Here is a 24,297-nt window from a genome sequence, read left to right as displayed (position 1 = left end):
GGACAACCTCATGCCCACCTCCCCCCGGTATCACAGTATGGCACTGTTATTATTGTCCATTGCCTGAAGACAGTCTACTGTCACATATCCTGTCTAGTTTCCTAATTGTTACAGGGGTTGGGCTAGTCTAACACAAGCACATCATGGACAGCAGACTTAGAGAGGTCCTCTTAAATAACAAAATAAAGAAAATGAGAAATATCTGTAGAAAGAGTTTCCATCAGGGGGAAGATCAGTGGAAAGAGGGAGGAGGCAGAAGCATGTCCAGCTTGTCAGAAGAACATGGCTGAAGGTCAGTGAGGAAAGGACGGAGGGGAGGATGAAGGTCAGAGAGGTGTGCAGCTGGGAGAAGATACTGCTCAGCTTTGTGGGTTGTGGGAAGAACTCCAACTTTTACTGTAGTGAGATGAGAACCTACCAGAAAGTTTTGGTTCAGGAACTGATTTGGGTTTTAATAGGATTCCACTGGCTATTGAAACAGATCTCCAGTTAGTAGGCTGTTGACATCATCATTGCCAATTAATTAAACTTCAATGTTGATGACTGGGTTTTTATCAATTAAATGAATTCAAGTTTAGAGATCATTAAGAGAGAGATACGTTAGTGTGTAAGAACCCGTTAATCTGAAGCCAGGTTCATTTTATGTCTTTATTTCTGTGAAATGGATATGATAACAATGCCTCTCATAAAAATATTGTGTCAATTATAAGACAATTCATGTAAAATTCTCTAGCTGGTGCCTGATAGGTACGTAGTAAACACTCTGTGATTAACTATCTGAGAATCTGAATTCCTGATGATCGTTTCTTTAACCTATAGACATGGACTGATCTTCTACTCTGTGAATGAGGGCTCCAGACACCCCGTTATTGTTCCCAAGGTGTGTATACAGCTTCGTAAAGGAAGCTGGCACCGAAACAATATCTTAAAATAACACCAAAGGACACAGGAGCTAAGTCGAGGGACACTTTGCCAGCTCTTGAAGGAAAGATATTCATGCAGTCAAGGGAGATCGTTGAAGACTATTGAGAGGAAATTGGAGTTTGTAGGATGGATAAAAGCAGCCCTCTGAAAAGGAAAGGAGGTTTATATCATGCACATGTGCTTCCCGGCCTACCTGAAAGCTATTGACCTACTACAAATGATGTTCCACACGAATATGGCTTCTGAAGATGCCCTGAACTTATGGCAGGGCTAATATTTAAAGAACTTCTTAGATTCAAAGCAAGAAATTATGAATCAGACATGTTCATTATCTCTGTAAGCTCACATTCAGAATGAACTATATGAACCAGGTAGGATAAAATTCTGTTACAGCTGAATGGATTTATGAGCTTGTTTTTGAAAATTAGATGATGAATGTAAGTACAGTCTTTTTTCACAAAAAGCATTTCCCATTTGTCCCTGTGAGAACTTAAGAAAGGTAACTGCAAGAAGGAAGAACTCAGTTGGTCTTAAAATCCAGTGCCATAGCATTTAGGAAGTGAACTCTGGGGCATGGCCACAGAAAGGGAATGGATATCTACTGCAAGTGTTTGATTGACAGGAGTCCTCTCACATCCAACATGTGTCCTCTCTCAGGTCCAACCTGTGTCTAATTGATCATTTCTAGCATAGCTCATTAGAGGAGAAAAACTTGATAAGATATAACCCAGTGAGCCAGAATGGGTTGATCTCATGCCAAACATAGACTGTTCTGCTTTAGATAAATCTACAAAAAAAAAAAAAAAAAAAAAATGAAGAATGCCAACTTTTCACCAAGTTTGATTTTTAGTTCTTCTCTCTCTAACAACATTAGGTGGCAAAGAAAGTATCTGTCTAACGAGATAAAGAGCAGCGGACAGGCTCAGTCCTATCCAGGCTGTGAAGGATTACTCTGGGAATGTTTTGGGCCTGTTTTGACTGAGGAAGTTGGCTGAAAATTTATTAAAATTGGGCAGAAAAAATACATCCATTAATGAAATACCATGAAGTCCTCAAAATGAATGAGGCAGGTTTGTACATCCTAATAAATAGGGAATCGGCTCCAACATCCTTAGTGAAGGGAGAAGTCACAGGAGAACCACACTTGCAGAATACGACCATTTATATAAAGAAGGAAATGTACGTATGTGCATGGATAAAATAGGCTGCCTCTGGGGAGGGGTTCTGGGTTGCTGGCAGGGGACTTACTTCTCAGTCTAGCACCAGGCAGTGTGATCCTCTCTCCTCAATGCAGATTATCATCAGCACACCGTAGCTCCTGTCAGCCATGAGGTCACTAGGGGACAAAATTAAAATTCCACCATTTGGCTATATGTCCTAGAATTTTAGCTATGTGGACTGTTTCTGTTTAGTTATCTTTGATCTGTTTATGAATGTCCATCCTTGGATTTGATGTTGAGGTCTCTGGTCTGTTTGTGCATATATTTATCAGGATGCGGGAAGGGCAGAGGGGATCCTGGGACATATCATCTTCATCTCCTAGTCTCTATCTTACTAGGGATAGAGACAGGAAAAAAATGCCTCTTCACTCCACTCTGGGAATAAACATTGTCAATCGTAAGAATGCATCTTATTAAGTTCGTTTCAAAGTCATATACATGTGCATAGGTGGTAATTTGTTCAAACTGTTCTGCAACCAGATTTGCCTACTTTATATACCATATTTTCCTAGTCCATAAAATAATTTGGTAAAATTTGATTTTTAGTTCTTCTCTCTATAACTTTTTCCTTTGTTTTGGGGAATAACTGGAGGATCTATGAAAAGACATGGCAAAAGGATAGGTGGAGATTTATGTGTGTGTGTGTGTGTGTGTGTGTGTGTGTGTGTGTGTATATATATATATATATATATATATATATATATATATATATATATATACATACATACATATATATAAAATCAACCCCAACAAGGGGACAGTAATCACATTCAGAGCATGCAGACACAGCCCCGTGTTCAAAAACTGCCAAAACATTCATTAAAGTAGATAAAATGGCCTGCGATGAAATCCTCAAAGGATGTGGTAGATAAAGCAAATGCTCTCTTAAACACAGCTGCAGGCTGCCAAAATCCCCAGCCGCGCTTGATGAGCAATCCCAGCGAGAAGCAAGTAGAGACAGCCTGCCCTGCCAGGAGGGAACACTCTCCCAGCTGTGAGGCCCCCGCTGCAGCCTCTGCACCTGCCACGCACCTAATGTCTCCCCCACATCCTGGGAGGGCCTGTGGGTCCTCTCCCCAGATCTTTCCACAGCAATGGGAGGAAACAGAAAAGTGATGTTTTCCAAGACAGGCATCAACACCTGTGAGGCACATTAAGTCCATCTGATGAATAAGAAAGCTTATTCATTTCTAAAAAATCTAAGGGCAGTGTTGGGGAGGTGTTGGAAAATAAACTGACTAATTAATCAGGTCCTCCGCGTGGGGTTCGGTTTGGTTTCCATTGGCTAATGAAGCTCTCCTACGCCCTGAGCCTCTTCAGAAAAGGTTTCTGGTGGAAACACAAATCTTGTCTTGTGACTGATTGGGAACTAAAGACTGTCCCACCTTTCATCGCCCGCCATATGCTTCAGTCACTTTCTTCTTTTTGTTTATGGACCAAGCTTCTGAAACAACAACAACAACAACAACAAATCTCTCCCCTTTCACCTGAAATAGACATTCAGAGGAAAAGCCCTTCCTTCCTCCTCTCCTCCCTCGCTCTCTCCCTCCCTTCCTTTTTCTAAAGTGTATGAACCACTTCTGAACTTACCTTTTCTTTTCATTTGTCTTAAAACCACAGGGTTCAGAATCATTGTCCCTCCATATCTGTGGAGGCCCCCTCGTGGATACCCAAAACCTGGGATGCCCAAGTTCCTTATGTAAAATGGTACTGTATTTACATCTGATGCATGAACACCCCCATACACTTTAAATCATCTCTAGGTTACTTATAATACACAATACAATGTAAATGCTATGTAAATAGGCATTACACTGTATTATTTAAGGAATAACAACCAAAAAAGTCTGTGTTTGACATAATAATATATATATATATTCCATCCATAGTTGGTTGAATTAGTGGGCATGGAATCCAGGGACCCAGAGGGCTGACTGTATATACCTTTATGCAGATCTGTTATAAAGGCACCATTAATTGCTTCTATGCAGAATTTATCTTGCATCAGAGAAAATATGGGATGTACCTTTGTTGAAAAATTCATTCACCATGCACTGAAACTCATCCATTCAATCATAAGCAATCATCTAGGAGTTTATAAAATGCGCCTGGGATGGGGCTAGGTGCTGTGAACTCAGGGATGCTTACAACAGAGCACCTGCCTCCTGGCCTCTGGGACCTCATGGTTCAGCTAGGAGGTCATTTAAATAGGACACAAGGTGTGCTATGATAAAGTCAAGTATAGAGGGCCAAGGAGAATTTAATCCAAAGATTATTGAGGGGGGTGTCTCAGAGATGATTCCAAAATGAGGAAACAGCATTGCAAGGGTATGGCATTATAAGAGAATGTGGAGCCAGCAAGGTGGCACACGCCTGTAATCCCAGCGGCTTGGGAGGCTGAGGCAGGAGGACTGAGAGTTCAAAGGCAGCCTCAATAACTTAATGAGGCCCTAAGCAGTTTAGCGAGATCCTATCTCTAAATAAAAAAGTTAAAAGAGTGGGGATGTGGCTCTGTGGTTAAGCACCCCTGGGTTAAATCCCTGGTGGAGTGAGAGAGGGGTCAGGGGGAGAATGTGGAGCATTTGGAGGACTGGAAGTAGCTCAGAGTGGGGATTATATGTCCTGACAAAGAGACTGCCCATTCTGGAGGTAATCTGGAGCTACTGATGAATTTTAAGAACTTCAGGAAAGGGAATGATGTAGCCACAATCACTCCAAAAAGTGTTCCTTGAGCCAGCATCCACTCCACCACATCATATCCAGTCTTATTTACCTACGATTTGAAAGTCTTATTGGAAACCCACCCTCCTTCCTCCTTCTTGCAATGGAGACCTGAAGGTAATAGTGCAGGGATTGCAACTTGAGGTTGAAGAAAGATCAAGGGTATTTCACAGATCTTCCTGCCTTATTTTTCTCTTAGGGCAAAACACACATAATGAAGACCCTCAAGTGTTACTCACTAATATCAACTTTTTAAAAATCTTTACATCTTTCATCCTAAATGCTCATGAAAGACATGTTGCTTCTGGTTCCAACTTGGGCTGATAACAAAGCTTTTCATGTTTGTTGACCCAATAATCAGCCATTGCACTCAAAGACTTAGAGCAGATCATTTTAAAAATAGCTATTACTGCATTTGAAGTGCAGCTCCCCAGCAGCCCCTGCCCCAGGTGTCTGGGCTTGCTTCTGCCACAGGAAGCCTCCCAGTTCTATCCAGAGAGGTACTGTGTTTCTTGGGCTGTTTTAACACCAACATGTGAAAGCTGCTTATGTCAGATATCAGTAAATCACAAACTGGCCCACGAGCGCAGCCCCTTGTTACACAGCAAGAGTCACCATATGCAATAAACCAAAGGCTTGTGGTCAAGCTGACCTAGCCTCTCAAGTTGGAGGCTGGCGGACAGACCACTTTAAGAAGAAAGTGAAACACCTCTCTATGCTACTCTCAAGAGATTCTTTAAACATTCTGTTTTTCACCAGTCCATAATTCACCATGGAATTGTCACTGCTCTCTGAAACATTCGAACTCCTTAGCATTTTTTACACTAGCACCGCACTGTGTTAAGTACAGATGCTCCTCAACCTCCCATGGCCTTACATTCCAACAAAGCCATGCTAAGTTGAAAATATCTTCAGCTGAAGATGCACTGAATACTCCTAACCTACAACACAAGCCACAGTTCCTGCTGCTGCACTGCACCCCCAGAGAGAATCAGACTGCATGGGGCCAGCCCAGAAAAAAAGATCTGAATTCAAAATTCCAAGTATGCTTTCTACCAAATACGCATCAGTTTTTGTCCCATGGCGAAGTCAAGAAACTGTTAAGTGAAAACATCGTAAGTCAGAAATAGTTTGTAATGCTTTCTTTTATAGTCTTAAATTTATCTACCTTCCCCCTCCCCAGCCTCTTCACCTTGCATGTTGATTCGTGAGTTAAAGCTCGTAACTGTCTGATCTCTCCATCTATTTCTTTTCCAACTTGATCTTTCTAGGGGGGGGACTTCACTTTATAGGATTCCTTATACCACAGTGTGCTATCATTTTGGTGGCTTCTCTCTTTCGGTTCAACCTCCATTATCCATGCCACCAGGAGCTCCAATGTGAGCCCTATAGAACATTTAGGAAGAGAGGGTTTATACTTCCATTTGACCTGACAGTTAGTCTTTCCTTCATCTCTGCCATGTGGGTAGATAACAGCTTACCTGATGAGCTTGGGTGATTTCCACTCTAGAAATCTTTATTTGGAAGATAGAGGATCTTCCCAATACTCCATCTATTAAAAACTGTACAATAGGATAGATGTAAAATGAATTAAGAAGAAAATAGGCCATAATACTCAGATCCTAAGACAATTGGAGGTTAACAAAGAGACATGTATTTGCTTAGGGCACCAAGAAAAATCAGAGCAATGGTTCTGGGGATATAGCTCAGTGGTTAGAGTGCTCGTCTAGCATGGCAGGGCCCTGGATACAATCCCCAGCACTGGCGGGAGGGTGGGAGGTGGCGGGAATCAGAACAATGGGCTTTGGTGGACTTATCCAGCATTTTATAATCAATGAATGCAAAAACACATGTTGTGTTCTGTGGTTTAGTGATGCTTCTATCTGCACTTACATATGGGAAGGGATGCCACTCTATTTCAGTGTGTAAGGCAGGTAGAGAGGAACTAGGAAACAGGCTGTCCTTTGCACTACACCTTGACTTTTCTCCTCCCTTTGGTCTGGTTTTCCCAGACGTGTCTGAATGGGGATGTTGGGCATTTGGCTTCTGTTCTCAGCAGAGTTCACATGACTAAAGTCAGCCCAGCTTGCCTCTGCCGTCTCCAGACCATGTCTCCACCTCCTCCAGTGTATTCTAGATATCCCCCCTCCAAGTTCACTCCCTGCTCAATTTTATGGTCATCCTTGCTTTCACTTCCAGGCTCCCAGTGCTCTCTGATCCTATCAAAATATCTTTCTGGTTCATTAGTCATATTAGAGTAGCAGCAGCTCTTTATAATTAAAAGGTCATCTCTCTGCCAGGAACATTGTCATATCAATAAGGATTAAAATCTTAGCTAAAGAAATAGTGGCTACTGTTGAATTTCATTTATAAACCAACAGAAGAGACAGCTGACCAGGGGTACTCGGTGGTTTGTGAGTTAATGCCCAGGTACTCGGTGTTCTACCCTCCCATTATGTGGACTTGCACTGTCCAATAGGGTAGCCACAGGCTGCATGCCACAATTAAAATTTAATTACTTAAAATCACATAAAATTTAAAACTTAGTTCTTTAGTCATACCGGCCACTTTGAGGGCTAAGTAATCATGTGTCCACTGGTTACCATATTGGACAAAACCAGTATTGAGCACATCATGGAACATTCCAGTGGACAGAGTATATCTACACGGTTAGCTTCGTGACCTGTGCAGAAGCCAGGCCTACCCCTCACCCTAGGGAAGTGTTTCTCAACTTTGGCACTATTGGCATTTTTGAGCTAGATCTTTCTCTGCTGTGGGGTGCTGGCCTGTCATTGGAGGGTGCTTAGAAGCATACCTGGCTCTATCCCCTACATGCCAGTAATGAGCTTCCCCACCCACCCAATTGTGACCATCAGATATGTCTCCAGATATTGCCAAGTGTCCTTTAGGGGACAAAAGTGACCTCAGTTGAGAATCTCTACACTAAAGATCACAGACACTTTGGTGCTTATAAGCAAGATGAGTTCAGAGACTTGTAAACTCTCAGAGGGTGGGGACATCACTGGGCAGGTCAGTCCCATTATAAGTACTCTTAAAACAGAACAGATGAGAAGAATTTCAGAGTGGTGTTTACAGCCAGGAAAGGTATTCTTCCCCTGCCTGGGGGATTCCCTTGATGCCAAATTGTCATGTGTGTCAAAGCCCTAAAGAACTGCTGAGAAGGCTGTAAATCCAAAGCAAGGCAGAGAAAGGACCCAAGGGACAGATTGGGAGGTGTGTTAACTTATTCCAGGAAAGGTGAAGGGTCTGGCCCTGGGCTTCTCTCTGAGATTTCTAGCCTGGTGTGCTAAGCTCCCAGTTCCCAAAGTGGCCATTCACACACGAAATGGTCATTACCGCTCCATCAGCAGCTTCTTGGCTGTAAATTCTAATCCCAGGCCCGGTCTCTCTTCCCAGGATGAACGAACGTCATAAAGATGTTTGCCTTTGCACGGGTCTTTGACATTGCTAGGCCACATGCGCGTATTCGTCCTAGGGCCCTCTTGAGAGCTTAGCACTCCCCTCTGACTGTGCTCTGCCTTCCTCCTTCCCATGATGTCATTCATGTCCCTGCCCCGCCAAGGAATTCCCAAGCAAGGCACTGGGGGCTGAATACCAAGACTTGAGGCCTTAAGAATCTTAAACAAGCAAATGTTTCTCATTATTTAAGATCTTAAGGAAACCCAATTCTGAAATATTTATGATCGCAGCCTCCTCTGTGAGTCGTCGGTGACCTCTTTGCTTTTAGGAGGCATCTCGTGGAGATGGAGCCCCTGGCCTGCTCCCCCCAGGGGCCACTAACTCACAGCAGAGCTCAGTCAACCATTCCAGGGGAAGAGTGGTGTAGCTGAAGTGAATGGAGAAGTTGAAGTTTACCATGGAAGGCAAAGCAAAGAGCAGGGCCCGCCCTCGTGGCTTGGAGCCTGAATTTCAGCTTTAGCTCGAATTGTTCTTCTGCTTTCAGGGACAATGCCAATTATCTCAAAAGCACAGAAAGACAATGATTCAGCGGTCCTGTCTACAGTGAGAGGCAAGAGAAGCCACCCACAAAATACTTGATGTACTTGAGCTTGTGGTGGGGATGACTTTCCCGGTCCCTTCTAGGGTGACGTCTACTCTTTCTTCATATCCAAGAGCTATCAGAATCAACATGCTCCATTGGAAAGTTCTGTCCATTGGTCTGGCACCATAAGAAGTTGTCCAGAGTGACCGGAACCATCTTAGGGGGTGCAAATAGTTCTTTATAAATTGTGCTGTATATGTGTAATAAGAATTGTAATGCATTCTGCTGTCATAGATAAATTTTAAAAAATGCTACTGAAAAAAAAAAAGAATTAAAAAGCAATCCTTGGATTCAGAGGAGGTGCTCTGGACATGCTGTATGGGAGGATTCATCATCGGAGGGCCTCCAGCTCATGGCAGGGCATTGAGCATCCCCAGTTCCCAGGAAGAAGATGCTAGGGGTGTGTGTCTATGTCCAGTCATGGTCACAACCACCCACCCACTGACACATGCATTTCCCACTGGGTGGATAGGACATCACAAGATTATTGCCTTAGAAACTACAATGTCAGTAGTCCCATGGGGCATTTAGGCAGCGGGCCTGTGCTTTCTTTATTTTGCTCTCTGATTCTGCAGACAAATCTGTATGGGAGGGTACTGGCTCCTCATTCCTTCCCTAAGAGTGAGACCAGGCACGGAAGAGGGGAGGCAAGAATGACCAACTGCACAGTTATTTTCTCTCCTAATCTTGTGAATACATCCTCTGGATTCTCCCAGTGTGAAGCAAGCAGGCTTACAGAGGAAGGGGATTTGCCCTCTTCTGGGCCTGTAGGAGCCTTGTCCAGGAGCCCTGAGATGAGAGCTTCTATCCCCAACTAACATCCTCATATAAATCCCTTCCAGACCCACATTCATGCCAATAGACTCTGACTCCCAGATGCCCTCTTGCGCATTCCATCCCCCCTCTCTGTCCGTAGGTCATCAAGGGAGGCTCTGAAGTTGTCAGGTGAAAAGAAAAGGTCCAAAGGATTTCGGATTGATGGAGCATCCAGTCAAGTGCTTTTCGACTCCCTTACTTAGAGGTCTATGGATTACAAAGATATTGGAAGGGTCCCAAAAGCTGTGGGCACTTTCAAAAATGATTCCAGAATTCCTAGGTTTTTTTAAATTGAGATTCACAGTTGTGTTAAAATGTCAAAAACATTTTCTTTTCTTTTGCCTAAAACTGCATTAATATGGTACAGTAACCACTTGTTTCATGCTGGCAAAAGGTTCCAATGGACAGATTGTCTCATTATGTTTCATTTAGTATTGTTTGACGTGATCATTTTGGAAACAAGGAGACTGGGGAGGAACTCAGTGAGGACCTGGATGGTGATTCTGGAGAAACTTTTAGTTGTCTCTCTCTTCAAACTAAAAGTTTCTCCAGAATCACCATCCAGGACCTCACTGAGATCCTCCCCAGTCTGAGACCCAGATGCATTAGGTGCCTTGCTGAAGGCAGTGAGTGTCCTAGACCTTTGGTGACCAGACCGGGACAGTCCCAGGTAGCACCTGTCATCCCAGCATAATTATCAACAGTAATCCTTGTCACTCTCAAAAGGGGTTCCAGGTTGGACAAGGACTTTTATGTCACCCTATCTAAAACCCAAGTCCCCTAACTGCCACGGCGTCACTTTTGCCATTACACAACTCTGCCTCTCTCTCTCTCTCTCTCTCTTGTGGTTTACAAAACGGTTCCTCCTATCTGATTTCATCTCTTATGCTTTGGCAAGTTAGTCATCCTCAAAGTTTGGTGACTGTCAATGACAACTCCAAATCCAGACTGCCTAGACTATGGGCCCTTTGTTCTCGAGAGGAGGAGGCAGGAAGAGAGTTCAGGGGTGGCATCCGTGGGTCACCAGACAAGCCCACAGCCTTCACCACGCCTTAGACAGCCACCCACACGCTCCTGTGTTCTCAGTGACAAAGGCCAGGAGTGGCAGGGGACAGGGAAGATGTCAAATTCTTATGATTTTTAAAAAATGAACCCTCGCTGGATTGAAAAGAAAAAAACAATGTAAAACAGCACCCATTTGGGCTATGAAAGTCCCTCCTATAGATCCAGATGACTCAGTATGGAGTTCGTAGACTTGGATAACACTTTGAAATCCTCTGTGAACAATAAAAGCTCTCCATAAGAAAGAGCTCCCCATAACAAAGTAAAAAACGTTTTAGTGTCTTTGGTAAACTGTTTTGGTAAACCAGTACCACCTTCAAGGATGTCTTACATGCCAAAAACGTGTACTATAATTTTGGTGGGGTCCTATGCAAACCATAATCAGGAGCCTGGGGAGAGGAGAATCTAGCTCTGCAGCTGTGCTTGGTCCCTGTATTGTTTTTTAACTTGCACCCAGAGCTAATACTTTTGTGTCAAAAGACCTCTGACAACAAAGTCCAGTCGACACAGGAGAGACTTGTTAAGGTGAAAATTGATTCCATATAGAATTGGGAGATAAAAATAAGTCTTTTCTAACAAAGGGAACTTTGAGATGCTCCTTAATTAAAAGGTGTTGTACAGATGAGTCTGTGTGTCTAATGAGCACTCTTCCTGACAGCCTTGGAAATATCTATTCGCCAAGCTCATCTAGTTAACAACACAGATTCTGGCGCCAGCAAACCTGGCTTTGAGTCAGTTCTACGGCAGGGAGGCTGTGAGGCCTTGGGCAAGTTACTAAACCTTTCTTATTCTCAGTTTCCCCAATTATAAAACGAAGGTACTGGTCCTCTCTTTGAGATATTATTGTATTGTCATGAAAATGAAAGTCAATAAATCATACATATGAAGTGTCCCAGTACCTGGCTCCTACCAGCAGCCATTGTTATTACTTAATCAAACACTTTTGAGACCAGGTGCCAAGTATTGCGCAGAGCAGCAGGGGGCCCTTCAGAAGTGAAAAGACAAAACGTTTGACTTGGGGACCTTATAGTCCAAGGGAAGTAGCAAGACACAGATTAATATTTATACAGAAATTTCGTGCAGCACAGGAAAGAGAGACTATCCTTGGAGAGATGAGGTGGACTTCTCTCAGCAATTAGGGTTTATGCTGAGTTTTGAAGAGTGAATAAAAATTTTCCAGGTGAAGAAGGTGAAAGGCATCCTGAGATGACTCAGGTTGAGTGGCCACCTACCTGGATGAGTGGAAAAGATGATACGACTCTGGTTTTCATCCCAGCCTGGCTGCTCTCATCTTTTTCCACTGCTGTGACTAAAAGACCTGACGAGAACAACCACAGAGGAGGAAAAGTTTATGTGAGGGCTCACGGTTTCAGAGAGGTCTCAATCCATAGACAGCAGGCGCCACTCCTCAGGGCTCAAGGTGAGGCAGAGCATCATGGCAGAAGATTGTGGTGGAGGGAAGCAGCTCACATGATGATCAGGCAGAAAAGAAAGAGACTCCACTTGCCAGATACAAAATAAATACCCCAAAGACAAGCCGCCAATGCCCACTTCCTCCAGCCACACCTACCCACCTTCAGTTACCACCTTCAGTTCACTGATTGGGTTGAGGCTCTCATAACCCAGTCGTTTCACCTCTAAACCTTCTTGCATTGGCTCACACTTGAGCTTTGGGGGGACTCCTCATATCAGGACCATAACACTGGTTTTTGCAGGACAGATGACTAACTTTAAATAGTAAAACAAAGTTTGCTGTTGGTTAGTTTCATTTTCATTTCCCCTATCAAAACAAGTAGATCTGGGGACACTGGTATCAGGGGGCATCTTAGTAAATAGAGCCCACTTTCCTGAGGTCTAAGCCATTGGCCTTTATTCATTTGGGGATTGGTCAAGATCTGCCAAGACTATTGCCCACGATGGGCCAGATCTTCAAATTGTTCTCCAAGTTCCCTCTGATCAGCCTGGGAAGGTTTTTCTGTCAAAATGTTCCACCCTCAAGTCTTAAAAGTCAACTTATGTAGATGATTCCTTTGGGAACCTTCTTAACGTTGGATTTTTTTTTACCCCATGGACTGATCTCATTCAGATCGACTCTTCATGAAAACAATAACCTGGGCATGGAGGGACCTGGTCAGGACAGGCGAACTTGTCCACAGCAGCCACCTCAGCTGGCTGGGCCCAGATCTCTGGACACATGGACATGGGGCTTTAGGTTGAGTGAAAGTGGTTGTTTAGGAAATGGATCCAGGAGTGGGGAACTGGGATGAGGCTGGTGAGGAAAGAGAAGATGCCCTAGCAAATGTCAGTGCACAGAAGACGACTCGGAGCCAACCCCGTGGCGGAGCGTGGAGTCCATGTAGGTTACATTTCAGGGTCGTCCTGGTGAGTAAGACAGGAGCTGCAGGATTAGACCTCCAAGCCTGTTAGGCTCCCGGGCAGCCTCAGATCCTTGGCACACCTATTGTCTGAGCACGTCAGCCAAGTGGGCTCATCTTGCCAAGGACCACACGCCAACAAGATACAGAGCTCCTCTCCATGGTGGGCAGCAGTGGTTGACACACAGGCAAGGCCAGTGCAAAAAGAAATGTGGGTGTTATTTTTTTTTTTATTTTTCAAAAAAGCAGATAAAACGAGCCATAGGAAGTCCTCAAATAAAACCTTCTCTTTTTCTTCCACAGTCTCTTGACTTCTCATATAGTTTTTAAAATTATTGTTATTTGCTATTTAATGCCACTCTATAGGAAAACTAAAATTTTTAATTATTACTATGAAACTGACATTGCATCTCCATATTGTGCAGTGTCAGCTTTAAGTGCAGAGAGTACTGAACCCACATGCTAAGTGGCCAAAACTACACGATTTGCATATCTCACTCTTACCAGAACAGTGGAAACACTACACAAAACCTAATCCCACTGCCTTTACTTCACTTCCTGACACATGCACATTCTACCAACGTTCCATACCACGGGCTGACTGATGAGTGGGGAAGAATCCAAAGGGAAGGAACCACATTTCCCTGCTGTGTCTTCATTTTTCAGGCCAAAATCATGAGTAAGAAAGAACAAGACAGGGTTCCTTGGTCATTTGTGTTTCTTAGAATTTCACCACCTCCTTTGTGTTTGGGAAGCCTCTTGGGGCTGTGGGCATCCCTTCCCTTCGCCAGCTTACCCAATCACAGACAAAACACTCTTATTATTTTGGATTCACTTAAATTTCCTTGAACTCCCACGTGTCATGCGAACCCCCCATGCAAGTGGAGTAGCAGGGATGGATAGACACTGAAATGGAACATGTGTGCTCTGTTCTTGCACACGTGCTGATGGTTCATCAGAATTCACTTACCAAATTCAAGTTCAAACAGAAAACTTATACGAATTTTAACCTGGTGGCAGCAGAGCATTGACCCCATCCCAGGGCCCTCCTGAGGATGGGATCCTACGTGACTATATAGGAGACATGCCAAGAAGCTGGCCTTGCACACAGGATGGCAGCAGATATGAAAATCCTGGGGCATATGGAAGGTGGCAGACATTCACACAGAAGCGTGTAGAGAGCTAAAGTGCAGGGCAACCGGTGAGTTTATTAGCAGAAGTGCAGCCCCAAAGCACTAACCCAACTGAGAAAGAGGTGATCAGTAGAGAAACAGGGAGAGTAAAACCGAAAGAAGAAGAACCGGGCAACTGGTTAACCAAGGCATTAAACTGGAAGTATCAGGAGGAATCCACAAAATGAAGACAAGGATCACAGGAAGGGATACAGGTTGAGTGTGCCTTATGCAAAATGCTCAGAACCAAGTGTTTCAGATTTTTAATTTTCAAATTTTGGAATATTTGCATTTAAATGATAACTTGGGGTGAAACCCAAGTGTAAACAGGAAACTCATTTATGTTTCATTTATTTCCTAGACCCATAGCCTGAAAGTAATTTTTAATTTTTAAGCTTTTAGTAATTTTGTGCATGAAGCAGAGATTCAGGGTGTGGAATTTTCCATTTGTGGCATCAAGTTGGCACTGAAAAGATTTCGGATTTTGGATTTTGGGTTTTTTAAATAGGGATTCCCAGCTCACACTAGTAAATAGTTATCAACAACTAAGAGCCATTTGCATTTGGTACCAACACGGAACGCTTGCCCTGCAGCATCCCTCTAAGCTACGAGATACATTCTTGTGAACTTACGGGGCTCCTGAGAGTGTCAGCCCCATTGGGCAGCTCAGCCTCCCTCTCTCCTCTCGTTGCTCTACCCTCTTGGCAAAAAGCAAGGCAATTTCTAGGACTCTCCCCTACATGGAGAACTGCACCTTCTCCTTTCCCAGTGCTCTAAGTAAGTTTCTCTCTCTCTCTCTCTCTCTGATTTTTTCATTGTGCAAAGTGGCAGGAAACTGGCCCCGTTGAATGCAGGCCTGGAAGTGGTACATGGAGCTCCATCAGCTTGCTAGACCCAGGGCCATGGTTTATGTGTTGCTTTGCAATGTAGCAGCAGGCGCTTTCCCTAGACAGGTGCTTTGCCCCCTAGAAGCTTCCTTCTATCACCTCCAACTAAGCATTTCATGTCAGCTTAGAGCAAGTTATCTCCTCTGGGGCACTGTCGACATTTGGGGCCAGATAATTCTCTGTTGTAAGAGGCTGTCCTAGGTCCTGTAGGATGTCCTGTAGCATCTCTGGCCCCTTCCCACTAAAGGCCAGAAGCAACCCCTTCAGCCCACTGTGTGGCCATCCAGTGTCTCCAGACATTGCTTAATGTTCCCCAGGGGACATAGTCACCCTCGGTGAGAACTAATGACAGGAGCATGTGTCCCCACTAAGGAATATGTCTGGGATCCCACTTTTGCATTGTGATCTTAGATTGATTTATTATTTACATTTTATATTAGCCAGTGTCTGCTTTCCTGAAAAAATGCCTCTTTAGGGCCTGGTCTTCCTCAGAGTCCTGCACCCCCAGTTCCTACACATGTTAGTAAGTCCTTGGTGGACAGTAGAGTCACTTGGTGGTAATTCTCTGTGCTGTCTGTCCACCCAAAGAGAATTATGTCAACCTTTGTAATTACTTCAAAATATATGCATTTTGAGGCCTACAAATATTTTTGTAAGTATACCACCTCTTTCTAACTCCCTAGGGTACCGTGTACGGATATTTAGTAAGAGTTCAGTGTTTGCCACTGTGTTGTATGTCTGTCTTGTCTGATTAAATCCTCAAAAAGAAAAAAAAATAACTCCCTATAAAATAGCTAGCCATTTTTACAGATGGGAAAATGAGACTGAACATTAATAAGGACCTTGCCCAAGACCACCCAGGTGGAAACGGTTTTTTGGCTGCTAATCTAAGGCCCCTTCACTTCAACTTGAAATGAGTGTGTGTAGGAACGGACCTGGAGTGTTTGTGCATAATGCAGGTTCCCAGGCTGCAGTCTAGAAGTGAGGCAAGCAGGCCCCAAGCAAAAGGGGTTTAAATAAGCACATTCAGTGATTCTGATTCTGGTGGCCTATGGTTGTCACTGGGAACACCCTGGGCTCCCACCTGCTGTATTATGCTGTGGTCCCTGATGAGCTATTGCAAAAAGAAAAGAGTTGAGGGGAGGAGGGTTGAGAGGTGGAAGGCACTCTGGATATGGAATTAAGAGAAATTGATGCCCTCCTTCCTCCCTAGTCCCAGCAGCATCAGCTATGTGTCTGACAGTGACAATATGGTGTCCAAAACCCCACTCCTAGTGAGATGCACCTTGACCTTGACTGAACAGAAGCAGGAGAATTTGGACAGTTGGCAGATTCCCCCAGCTCAGGTCTCAGGTGCCAAGAACCAGGTCACCACCCAGACTGCCTGAGAATACTCACTAAGCACTTTATCAGCTTAGCTCAGTTACGGCAAGTAGCCTTGGGACAGCGCATTTGTCTGTCCACAGATACTTTCAAAAATCCTTGGCCTTCCCTAGAGAATTTTTTCTGGAATCTTGTCTCCTCTGGTTAAGTTTTTAAAAATGTTGAAATTGAATACCTGGTCACCTTAGCTTTAAAATGGAATGACAAATCAAGGGGTATAAGATGCCCTGTTTAGATGTGCTTTCCACTGAAAAATATTCGCAGGGTGTGATGCTGATGTTTGGAGGACTCAGTTCCCACTAGAATTCAGCCAACAATCCAGAGACCCTCCCAAGGGTCGGATCTAGTTGAAGGGAAGAGAATGGCTGAGCCAAGTTTGAGTTTCAGACTGGAGTTTCTCCCAGCTCCCTGGAGAGATGTAAAAGAAAAGATGCAGAGAAACCCAAAGTACTGCCCCTTGTGTCTGCTACCTGTTAGCAAGCATTGTGGGTCTGCCCTACAAACCTCGCTGGCCCTGGCACTTGTGACCAGGTTTCTGTAATGTAACACACCCAGGTTTTCACCAGCACCGTCTACAGGGAATTCAGGGCCTCTGACTCATGATTTCATCTCTCGCCTCTGCTCAAACCATTGCTGCTCATGGCTCTGTCTTTTATTTAGGGAGCTGCAGCTTCAGGAAAGAGCCAACTCCTGTGGCCCAGATTCTAGCCCAGCTAGCACAGCTGTTGTCCTTAATTGTTCTTCCATGATATCATCTCTTCCAGAAAGTCGGATCCCTTCCATGCCCGGGTCTCCAGCCTGACCATTCAGATGAAAGGGAGGCTGTTGCCTCACTCAGAGCTGGAAACTGGGAGGATGTTCAGAGAGGACGGTGCCACCATCTTCTCTGTCCCTAGGAGGTGGGGTGCTGGCAACCATGTTCTCTGTCATTATGCCACTGGTTGTTGGGAGTGTGGTTATCCCAGAGTCAGCGGCACACTGTAGACTCCATGTAACCCGAGGGCACCATTCAAAAAATGGGGAATCCTGAGCAATATCAATGCAGATGGTTTGGGTCTTAGATTGATGTAGGGCAGATGTAGGGCTGACTTATCTCTGGAGTCAGGATCACTCTCTTTCTCTGACCAAGGTCATGGCCATCACCTGTACAGGCCACTTTAAAACCAGAAGAATGGTGTCTATGGTAGAGGGGATGTTCCATCAGATCCCCTCTCCCACTGAAGACGCTGTCACAATGGTACAGTCTCCATTGTCCCAGCTCCACCCTCATGGCCTGTCACATATCTTGACACCTGGAAGGGGAAGTCTTGGGCCACATTCTGGTTAGCAGAAGGAGAGTTCTTGACTCGACACACCATCATTCTGTATTTTTTAAGTCCGGAGAATGGGAAGACTGGGCGAGGAAATATGGTAGAGCGGCACAAATCCATATTCTGTGTCAGAAACAAATGACCTACTCATAGAGAAGGGGACACTCATGGTTTCCCTCTGGGATCTGAGCAGCAGCCGAGGACTGGGTGGTGTCCATTTGTTAGGACCAGATTCACTAGATAAGTTGCCATTGATCATTGTGCTTGGAACCTGGCATCAAGGGTATTGGACTGGCTTTGGAGGACAGTGTGCTTGTTAGTGGTGATTTCGTTGGAATGAAGGAAACAAATGGGTCTTTACACTGTGACATAAACCTTGGAGCCAGACCTCCCAGTCTGGCAGGTCAGCCCCTGGGGCCAGAGTTGATATATATATATATATATATGTATATATATATATATATATATATATATATATATATATATATGGAGAGAGAGAGAGAGAGAGAGAGAGAGAGAGAAAGAAAGAATATATAATATATATAAATACACACATATATAATATATATTTTTTCTCATTTTTATTAGTGTGTTATAGCAGTACCTAATGATGGGATCTGTTATTACGCATCCACGCGTGCACACAGTATGACATTATAATATGGCTAGTATCCCTCCCTAGCACTTGGCCCTCCCCTTCCTCTATGAACTCCCTTTGATTTTCATGAGATCTCTGCTTCCCCTTCTTTTCCTTTTTCCTCTCTAGCTTCTCTCTGTACAAGAGAAAATATACAACTGTTGACCTTGAGTTTGACTTATTTCACTTAACATAATGGTCCCTAGCTCCAACCATTTTCCTACAAACGACATTTCATTTTTTCCTTATGGCTGAATAAAACTCCACTGTGAATATATAACACATGTTCTTTAACCGTTCATCCACTGACAGACACCGAGTCTGGTTCCATAGCTTGGCTGTTGTGAATTGTGCTGTAATAAACATGAGTATCCATGTATCTCTAGAGTATGTGACTTTTTAATTCTTCAGAATAAATACTGAAGAGTAGTATAGCTGGGTCGCATGGTGGTTCCATGCCTTGTCTTCTGTTTTCTGCATCTGGAAGGGGAAGTCTTGGGCCAGTGTTGACCCAACATTTTCTTCTAGGAGTTGCATAGTTTCTGATCTAATTTCTAGATTTTTGATCCATTTTGAGTTGACTTTTGTGCAGGGTCTGAGATAAGGGTCTAGTTTCATTCTTATGCATATGGATACCCAGTTTTCCCAGCACCATTTGTTAAAAAGGCTGTCTTTTCTCCAATGTGTGTTTTTGGCATCTTTGTCAAGGATCAGATGACTGTATCTGTGTGGGTTTGTCTCTGTCTTCTGTTCCATTGGTCTGTGTGTCTGTTTTTATGCAGTACCATGCCGTTTTTATCATGCTAGCTCTGTAGTATAATTGGAAGTCAGGTATTGTGATGCCGCCAGTATTGCTTTTTGTTTTGTTTTGTTTTGGTTTGGTTTGGTTTTGACTTAATATTGCTATGGCTATTCTAGGTCTTATATTCTTCCAGATGAATTTTAGGACTGTTTTAGTCAGCTTTTTCACTGCTGTGACTAAAAGACCCAACCAGGACAATTGTAAAGGAGGAAAAGTTTATTTCGGTGCTCACAGTTTCAGAGTTTCAGTTCATTAGACAGCAGGTTTCATTCCGTGGGGTGAGAAAGAACATCATGATAGAAGATTGTGGTGGAGAGAAGTGGCTCACGTGATGATCAAGAAGCAGGGAGAGGCCCGGTACAGTGGTACACACCTTTAATCCCAGCAGCTTGGGAGGCTGAGACAATAGGATCGTGAGTTCAAAGCCAGTCTCAGCAAAAGCGAGAAGCTAAGCAACTCAGTGAAACTCTGTGTCTAAATAAAATACAAAATAGGACTGGGGATGGGGTTCAGTGGTTGAGTGCCCTGAGCAAAATCCTCAATACCCCCCCCCCCCACAAAAAAAGAAGCAGAGAGAGATTCCACTCACCAAATACCAAATATATGCCCCCAAAGGCTCACCCTCAATGCCCACCTTCTCCAGCCATACCTTGCCCATCTCCAGCTACCACTCAGCTAATCCTATCAGGGGACTAGTTCACTGATTGGGTGAACTAATCCTTTCTTGCATTGTCTCACACATGAGCTTTTGGGGGATACCTCACATCCAAACCATAACAAGGACTATTTTTTTTTTAATTAGTTCTATGAAGAATGTCATTGGTATTTTGGTAGGGATAGCACTGCGACTGTATATTACTTTTGGTAGTATGGGCATTTTAACAATTTAACATATATGTTAATATACAGATTACTTGTTGCTTATCTGAAATTCAAATTTGACTGGGTGCTCTGTGTTTGATCTGTCAACACTACCTGGGGCAAGTAACTTGTAAATTGTCCTCTTCAGGCTTCATCTTTGGTGATGAGAGGGAGGAATCAATTTCCTGTGAAAGTCTATTCCAAGGAAAATAGCAATCGAAGTTTTTATACCTTAGTGTGAGTTTCAAGGCCCTGTTTTCTCTGTTAGACAGGGTGGTATTGTTCTCTTTTGCAGAATATGAGGAATAATAGGCCTTATCCCCGGGGCAGGAATGTCCAGTCTCCAGTCTGTAACGCTCCCTGGAGGCTCGGGTTCCCCTCCTCCCTCAAGGGGGAGGTTACTTCTGGGCAAGGGGAATGCAGCTGGAGGTAGCCGAGCCCCTAGCTCTGCCTGATTGCTGCTCTCATGGGGAGAGGGGGAAGGAGTAGTGGGCCACATGCCATGGCCACAGCTATGCCTGCTTGCCCGTGTTTCCTGACCCACCAATGGCTGCAGAGAAAGCAGTTTCAAGTAGTTTCTTTACTAATAACCAACTAAGATTCTGGTACACCATAGGTTTCATCTTTGGTGAAAGAGGAAAGATTCGCTCCCTTCCCAGCTGCCTCCATTCTTTCTTCTCCTCCTCCTCCTTCCTCTTCTTCTTCCTCCTCCTCCTCCTCTTCTTCTTCTCCTCCTTCTCCCCCCTCCTCTTCTTCTTCTCCTCCTTCCTCCTCCTCCTCCTCCTCCTCCTTCTTCTTATCTCTCTCTCTCTCTCTCTCTCTCTCTCTCTCTCTCTCTCTCTCTCTCCAATGTATACTCTGACATTTCTTTAAACCTCTGAAGAGGTTGCTGTAGTTTGGATCACTAGTGTCTCCCAAATGCCCATGTAAATCTTGACTTGGTTCCCAGTGTGGTGCTACCTGGAGTTGGTCCATCCTTTCAAAGGCGGTGCTTGTACAAGAACACATCCCAGGGTGCCAGGGCAGGCGTGTGACCTTGCTTCTAGAAGGGACAGCATCATGGAGCCCAGCCAGAAAGTCCCCAGCAAGCCATGGAAGGCTCTTCCCTGTCACCCACCATGGCTTCCTTTCCGAAGGTCTTTCTGTCTCTCTTCTGCTCCACCTTCACACTAGTAAGAGACATCCGCTTACTACACCAAGCTCACTCTTGGAGAGGGACTGAAGAGACACTCCACACCTTTCTGCCTTCATTTTCCATTCCTGGAGAAAACCTCTAGCCCTGAATTTGGGGTCAGGCATCCACTCCTGGTCCAGGAAGCCTTGAACAATAGAGTTTGTGCAACCTGAAACTCGGGCTCTGCTGCTCTTAGTGAGGAGAGCACACGGGAATGTCTTTGAGCTGAGTAGATATTCCACATGGTGCCTGCACAGCCACAAATAAGAGGGTTGATCTTTGTCATTTTAATATGATAACAAAAAGGATTATAAAAACAGAAGCTAAAACGAAGTCTCAGTGCCCAATAAATCTCTCCTTTAAATAACCCTGGTGATTCTTGAAGTTGTCATTTTACCGCAGCAGAGATAAATCAGGTGTGAACTGGACGAATTCTCACCCCTGCAGTTGTTTCCTTTCAGCAGGTACTTTTCTAAAAACTGGGTTATCAGAGAAGCTTTTGAGGGGAAATCCATCATTTTCTTTTTGATTTTTTTTTTTAAATACAAAAGCTTTTCTTTCATGAGCATCCAGAAAGACTGTAGATTTCAGGGCTGACCTCCAGGACATATTTCAAAGTGATGTGTGATGCCATTTTTAGAAGAGTGAGCTGTTTCTTTTTTCAACTTAAAGACAAAACAGCCAGGGGGAGGAAGCAGCCCAATCTCTGAGTGATCTTATCGAGGGTTCGGCTTTATAAGTATGACCTTATGTAGCAACAGCTCCCGAGTTACCAGCAAACCAGCCCAGCTAGGAAACCCCACTTCTACGGGCCAGCAAAGTCTGTAGGCTAATTCTAATTACATAACCCGTGTGAATCATCGCTGTCGTCAGAGATTACAGCAGCGACCCGCCTGCTCTTGTGTTGTCAAAGCACATGGGCTTCAGGTCACCTCTCCCACACCCTCCTTTCACTCTTCCTTCCTCCTTTGCTTTTATTTTTTTCTTCTTCTTTTCTTTCCCATGCTGGGCTAGTCAGAGGAGCCTACAATTTCTTCTCTCTCATTCGCTATCCAACCAAATGGCCTCTGGCATCTGGCCCCACCATTCCATTGAAACTGATCTCCTTAGGAACATCCATAATCTAATTGTGAGTTCTCTCCTCTCTTGCTTTCTGTAACACCACACCATCCTGAGTTTCCTCCTACTCCTCTGGCCCTTTCTCCTCGGGTAACCTCCGAGGTGTGATTGTCCCCAAGTCCTGCCATCTCCCTTTCTTATTTTATGAGCTCTGTTCAGCTGACATCAAAAGCACTCTTGCTTCGGCATTCAGGATCTCTAACCTCGTGATTTCACAATCGGTATCCACAATGCTCACCTGTACTTAGAATTAGCCTTCAGACTTGCCGTCCTATAGAAGTGGGCTGCCCTAGCTTGGCTTGTTTGCTGGTTACTAAGGAGCTATCTGTGAATCTCTTACCATGTGGCATTCCCCACATGAACCTAGACCTTAATATGTCCCATTCAAGCCATCATTCCCCCTGATTTATTTCTTAATTTTCTCTTTCTCTGAATGGTACTAGCCTCCCACCCAGCCTCCTGAGATTCTAGCTGGAAGACATTTATTACGAATGGTTCCCTCTCCCTCACCCTCCAGTTCTCATCAGTGACTACACTTCTTCTATCTAACTGGCTAAATACCCATCTCCTCTTCCTTTCATTGTCTCTGTCAGCAGCTTAATCCAAACCCTTCTTGTTTCTCATCTGGATTACAGCAGTCCCCCTCTTATCCATGGGGGATATATTCCAAGACCCCCAGTGGACTCCTGAAACCATGGATAGCACTAAATCCTATACACACTGTGCTTTTCCTAAACACATACATGCCTACGATAAAGTTCAGTTTATAAAATCGATGTAGCAAATTTGATGATAACTAATAATAAAATTATACTGTTATAAAGTTATTTAAAATTTATGAACTGTTTATCTCTGGATTTTTCCACTTTGCATTTTACCTAAAGCCACAGATAAGGGAGAACCACTGTGCTAAGACAGCTTAGTAATGGGCTTCTCTCCACCACCCCACCCGCCATCTTTGGACTCCTCTGCTGTGTTGAGTGTTATTTTTCTGGAGAATACAATTGAGTCCCTTTCCAGTGAAAATTCTTCCAAATCTTCCCCTATTGCCTTCAGGAGACAGTGGGAAGCTGGTTGCAATAGTCCGGGAGAGAGAATGAGCTCAGACAGTGGTAACAGTGAGGGAGAGGTGGAGGAGGAAGGAAGGCCCCTGGTGGGAGGGGGGGGGGCGCTTGAAAGGGCAAAACCTCAGGACTGATAGATATGGAGTCAGAGTCAAAGGGGAATGGTCCTGTGAATGGCTGGGATGGTCGTGTGAATCGTGGTCCTATTCTCTCTGCCCTTCCTGGCCGGGGACAACAGCAAGTTGAGATACCTGGGTGGGGCACAAGTCTGGAGAGGCAAGGCCTTCAGGAAACCCAAAGGCCTGGGCAGAGATGAGTCAGAGACCTCGTAAAGCAGGAATAAAAACGAGAACCAGATGGGTGAAGGAGGCAGTCGCAAGTCACCATCCAAGAACTCCTCGGGAGTGGAAGGTGCCATGAGCGATCCCTCTCTTCTGCCAGGAAGATTCCTGGAAAGCCAGCGGAAGAGTCAGAGCCATGCACCCACCCCGGAACCTAAGTGCAGACCGGCTTGGAGGACATCACATTGTGACTTTCACTGTTTTCATGATCAGGTGCTTTTTCCTGGGTCAGATTATGGGGCCTCGTTTGGAGTATTTTGCTGTTTGTAGAAAACATTAAAACATGAGTTATTTTGTTGCTATGCCTCCAGGGCACACGTTCAATGCCCAAATAGATGAACTAATAGCTCTTTTCATCTCTCTCCT

At 44.3% G+C, this 24,297-nt stretch overlaps 1 protein-coding gene across 1 annotated transcript in view; it reads left to right on the top strand.

The window, feature by feature from the left end:
- Nucleotides 1-24,297, top strand: part of Nedd9 (neural precursor cell expressed, developmentally down-regulated 9) — a 173,089-nt gene that overhangs the window by 34,797 nt on the left and 113,995 nt on the right. The gene's annotated exons all lie outside the window — the stretch shown is intronic.

This window comes from Callospermophilus lateralis, chromosome 6 (assembly GCF_048772815.1).
Source record: "Callospermophilus lateralis isolate mCalLat2 chromosome 6, mCalLat2.hap1, whole genome shotgun sequence".
NCBI classification, from domain to species: Eukaryota; Metazoa; Chordata; class Mammalia; order Rodentia; family Sciuridae; genus Callospermophilus; species Callospermophilus lateralis.
The sequence above is the reverse complement of the archived record's forward strand: the minus strand, read 5'-3'. Positions and strand labels throughout refer to the sequence as shown.